The 5908-nt window shown below is 22.2% G+C and overlaps 1 long non-coding RNA gene across 2 annotated transcripts; it reads left to right on the top strand.

Annotated features, from left to right (window-relative positions):
• Positions 1-909: 909 nt before the first annotated feature.
• LOC113219374 lies at positions 910-2336 on the top strand. Of its 2 annotated transcripts, none has more exons than XR_003306446.1 (3): positions 910-1001; positions 1646-1987; positions 2153-2336. It is a non-coding gene; the product is annotated as an uncharacterized LOC113219374 (long non-coding RNA). The 2 variants fall into 2 exon arrangements; XR_003306445.1 differs by having other exon boundaries at positions 921-1096.
• Positions 2337-5908: the final 3572 nt, after the last annotated feature.

The following is a 5908-nucleotide window of genomic DNA, read 5'->3' as shown; positions in this document are numbered from 1 at the left end:
GAGGAACCCATGTATCGAGTTTTTGAACATAGCCAAGTTGTTTTAAATGGTTTTCAATGCATGTATGTGATACATGAAGCTTCTCTGCAATCTCACGAGTTGTACGGTTACGATCCGAATCGATTATTGCTTTGATTAGGTCGTCATCAACTTCAACTGAAATCCGCAATTACTTAGTTGCCAACCCAATAATTATATATTCGTATATATTTATATATAAATATATATATATTATTATACTCGCAATATTTCATATAAAACAAAATTATCATTAATTTCGATAATACAAATTCAATTGAATTTGCGTAAAATGTATAAAAACTTCTGCGACTAACTACATATATAAAGTTAACTTATTAACTTATTAACAAGTTAATAATGAAAAAATAAATAGATTTTAGATAAAGTGGATTATATTTACGTTAAAAGAAGTATTTCATTGAGACATATTATCTAAATTAATTTAAAAAAATTAAAGAATGATCTAATTTGATGTGTTTATATATGTATAATATACGGGTGTATGCATGTGAAAGAATACAGTATAAATGTGTATATATATGTATATAGTATGCATTGTATCTTTTTATAAAGGTGAAAATTAAAGAAAGATAAAGATTTTTAATAATATAAATAATTTATATTTTTATGAAAATCTGTCATATATATCTTCTGGTAATATTAGTATTATTTGTTCGATAAATAATTCATACCATATATTTATTAGAACTAAATATATATCAAAATTATGACAATTAAAATAATTAAGAATAATATTGTTTACAGGTGTGGCACATTATTTTAATTTATAACAATGTGATTAATATACTGTAAATATATATATATATATATATATATAAATTTAAATCGAATATTGTTATAGAGGAGTTAAAATGCGTTTAGGTTATTTAATTTAAATATCGTTTTTTGCCGTCACGTTTAATCACGTTATTTTCTAACAGATATTCTATAAATTTGTATTTTGTAAATCATATAAATTGGTATATGTATAGATATACACACATATTATTAATATATATTTAAAATATAATTTATAAAAGTATAAATAAATTTAATGCATAATTTCAAAAGATTGGTATGAATAATACGAAACAATTTTACGTAACCTTAATGATTATAACCTATATGAAAGTTGAAAATTTGTCAGTAAAAAGAGATAAAAAAAAGAAAATCAGTGGTTTGAAACAAGAAATATTTGAAAATAAGAGCTTAGTGAAGTGTTCCTATTTTCTTTAGTTTTCTTTATTTGTTTAATTTGAAAGTGTGAAAGTGCAAATAATTTAATAATTTTTTCTTCAACATTTTTGCAGATTGATATTTTAAAATTCAAAATTGTTTCTACAATATAATTTTAGAACATAAATAAAAATAAATTTTACATATTGTTTCATCCCGTATGAAGTTTCATATGGGTCATTATTTCGAACATTCTTTTAAAAATTATATCACATAATTAAGAATTATAATAATGCAGAAATATTTAAACTCATAATAATTTTTGTGCTTAAATATATCGATAAACATTCTTAATAATAATAATCTATTTCAAATATACTTTGTTCCATAAAAGATTTAATTGTCCGTATTACTAAGAAAAAATAATAATATTATTTAATTGTATTAGGTGGAAATGGACAATGTGGAAATTATAATGGTCAAATCTCGTGATTTGTGTTGTAAAAACTGTAAATACTGTGATGGAATATTTAGAAAGATTCTGGTAAAAAAAGGAAATTCATGAACCTAAGCACATGTGAACTTATTATGAGCACAATTGCTCAATTTTTTCTGTAGAAGATAAAGTCGAGATAAAGGTCCGAGCTATCGTGTGGATTTGTTCAATTGCCATTAATAAATTTGTAATAATTTGTAATGAAATGACAACATTCATTTCATTAAAATCCACTGCGTTATGTTTTCTTGTGAAAATGGTGAAGGAAGTTTTGACTCTAATCTTCTTAAATGTGTAAGTTTTCCTTAAATCATAAAGTTAAAAATTAAACTCTGTATATATATATATATATACACATATATATGTATATACATATATATATTATTGGAATAAGACAAATATTAACGTCAATGTTTTTTATGTAATAAATATATCAATATTTTTTTTCTTTTTTATAAGGATTGGCATGATGAAATTAAATAGAAGTTTGAAAATGTATGGTAAGCGATATGTAATTGAAGAAATGAGTCATGGAAAAAATTGAAGATAAATTTATGAGCGAAAATAAATATAAATCTGAGGATATCTTCGTTAACAGTATTCCTACGTATTTAGAAGCATTGAAAAAAAAAAAAAAAGAAAAGGAAATGCAATGTACTAGCAATTTGAAAAATAATTTGATAGGTAAGAAGGAAAAGAGATCAAAAAGTTGAAAGATGATTGAAACGAATATATATTACATATAAAATAAAATATAAATATATATATATATATATATATATAAACGGTAATATACAGTAAAACTGTCATGTTTCACATTAAATAGGATAATATAAATTATTGGATTATCTAAAAAATTATATTGAACACTTAGACTGCTATTACTACTATTAGTTTGACTATTCGAGGTCTTACTTATAATTTAATATAAGTCAATCAAAAATTTTTTATCTTGTAAAGAAATTAAATTATTATGAAAGATTTGATTTCAATGAAAATTTATATATAGCAATATATTAAATTTTATGTATAAAATAATTTATTTTTGTACAAAAAATTTCTTTGAGTATATCAATTCTCATTTTTCCATGTTTTGAATATTGTAATACAATTTCTTCTGAAAATATATTTTATTCCATCTCCGATAGAATAATGATAGAATTAAATATTTTATAATTTAAAATTTTGTTTTATCTTGAATGATGACGAAATAAAAATATGTAAAGAAAGAAAATAATATTGAAACTTGAAAAATTGATTTCACTGCTTTGAAATGATATTGAAATGATAATAAAAAAAATGATTTCATATTATTATACTCGCAATTCATATAGTTTCATATAAAAGAAAATTATCGTTGATTTCGATAACTAAATTCAACTGAATTTGTATAAAGTGTATGAAAACTTCTGCGATTAATTGTATAGGTAAAATTTTTATTAACAAGTTAATAATGAAAAAAGAAATAAATTTTTTACTCAAAGTGGATATTTACATTAAAAGAAGTATTTCGTTCAGATATATTATCTAAATTAATTTAAAAAATTTAAAGATTCATCTAATTTGTTGTGTGTGTATGCGTGTGTATATGTACATATGAAAGTTACAATATAAATGTGTTTATATATATATATAATATGTACATATATATAGTATGCATTATATAAAGGTGAAAATTAAAGAAAGATAAAGATTTTTGATAATATAAATAATTTATATTTTATGAACAACGGTCATATATATCGTCTGTTAATATTATCTGTTCGATAAATAAATTCATGATACCATATATTTGTTAATTAATTTATTAGAACTAAATATATATCATGATATGAAATTAAAATAATTAAAATAATATTGTTAACAGGTGTGGAACATTAAGTTAATTATAACAATGTGATTGATATACTTAAATATATATTAATAATTTAATCAAATTTAAATGTTGTTGTAGAAGAGCTAAAATACTTTTAGGTTATTTAATTTAAATATCATTTTGCTGTCACATTTAATTATTTTCTAAATGATATTCTATGAATTTATATTTTTTAGAATAATATATATATATATATATATATATATATATATATATATATATATATATATTTGATTATACATAATATACACTCATATTAATAATATATTTAAAAATACGTTAAAATATAAATTATAAAAATATAAATAAATTTAATACATAATTTAAAAGATTGCTACAAATAATACGAAATAATATGTAATACCTTAGTGATTTTAACCTATATGAAAATTGAAAATTTGGTAAAAAGAAATAAAAAAGAAAATTCAAATCAATGATTTGAAGTAATAAACTTGAATTTAATAAACTGCTTAGTGAAGTGTTCTAGTTTTCTTTAGTTTCTTTATTTGTTTAATTTGAAAATGTAAATAATTTAACTATTTTTTTTGCAGAATACTTTTACCAATTTGTATTATAAAATTAACAGCTGCTTTAGAACATAAGTAAATATAAATCTCGGATATAGTTTCTCTTCAATCTTATTTTTATAATTTTCTTATTTTGAAGATTATATTTTTTAAAATTATACGATATAATTAGAAAAATTATAATAATGCAGAAATATTTAAATTCTTAAAATTTTTGTGTTTAAATATATTGATAAATATTCGTAATAATAATAATCTTTTCTAAGTATATTTTGTTTCATAATAAAATTTAATTGTCTAATTTATGACTTAATTTCATCGTGGTTTGTGTTGTAAAACAATGTTGCAGTAATTAAAGAGAATTCATCAATCACATCTGAAGCATATATAATCTTATTACGGGCACAATTATTCAATTTTTTTCTGTAAAAGATAAAATCAAGATAATGGTCCATGTAATCGTTATTTGTTCCAATTGTCATAATAAATGCACAATTTATAATGAAAATGACAATAGTCGTTTCATTAGAATCAGTGCATTATGTTTTCTTGTGAAAGTGGTGAAAATTTTGACTCTAGTTTTGTTTTAAATGTTGTCTAAGTTTCCCTAAAATCATAAATTGAAAATTAAACTCTATATATATAGAATATATATTGAATATAATATATATTGGAATAAGACAAATATTAACATCAATAATTTTTATGTAATAAATGTATCAATATTTTTTTTTTTTTTTTTTTTTTATAAAGAAAAATTCATCCAATATACTTGCCACTGCATACTGTCAACATATACAGACAGCCTTAAGACATTATGCAGAAGCACAACCATTAACTTTAAGGCTATTCTATCTTTAAATCTAGATAATGAAACGAAACAAGAAATTTGGTTATTAGATATAGGAATTTTTGGTCCTCAGTATAATATATATCTAAAAATATAATGACAGTAAAATACAAAACTTGGACAAACATCCAACAGACTAATCAGATTATAATATTCATTTTCTCCTTCTGTTGTTAAAATTAAAATAGATAGAATCTAACATCGTTATTTTTATTCTTCTTCTACGTTTAAAATAAATGTTGAGATATAAAAAGAATATTTATCGTAATTAAAAATATTATTCATGAAAAACGTAAAATGAAATTAAACTCATATTTAAATATTAATGTTTAAATCTAGGGGAAAGAATAAAAAATCAGTTCGAGTTACTATCATCTTTATAACAGCTTATATCAATTGAGTTATTTGACTCATGAAATGAATGATATTCACGTTGATCTGACTGAAGGTTACATATGATATTGGCATTGTAGTCGTATGCATGATGTCCACGACGACCACAGGAAGAAACTCAAGGAAGTCATTCTAGAACCACTGAGGCCGATTTTCAAAAGATTGCATTCGACGTATAGAACCTGTCATTAATTGATATCCAAAGATATCAATCGTGGACTTTTCGAAATATTCCATTGGCCATCGGAATTAGAGCATCAATCATCCGATGAAATCGTGCAATTGTTGCGTGATGATTGATGGACAGTGATTCGAATTAGATTTGGAGAATAATTAAAAATTATAGTAATACTAACTATATAAAGATAGTAATACTAGCTATATAAAATCGATAAATTAAGAAATATAGAGAATTTTATATTTTGTTCGAAATTAGAGGGTGTGTTCTTGTACCAAATGCACGATGTACGCATCCCACGATGATCTCGCGATGATTCAGCATCGATCCCACGACGTTCGCACGGTGATCTACCGACGATTCCACGATGATCTAGCGACGATCTCACGAT

Source organism: Apis mellifera, unplaced genomic scaffold (genome assembly GCF_003254395.2).
Source record: "Apis mellifera strain DH4 unplaced genomic scaffold, Amel_HAv3.1 GroupUN_150, whole genome shotgun sequence".
Taxonomy (NCBI): domain Eukaryota; kingdom Metazoa; phylum Arthropoda; class Insecta; order Hymenoptera; family Apidae; genus Apis; species Apis mellifera.
This window is presented reverse-complemented; position numbering and strand designations above follow the sequence as displayed.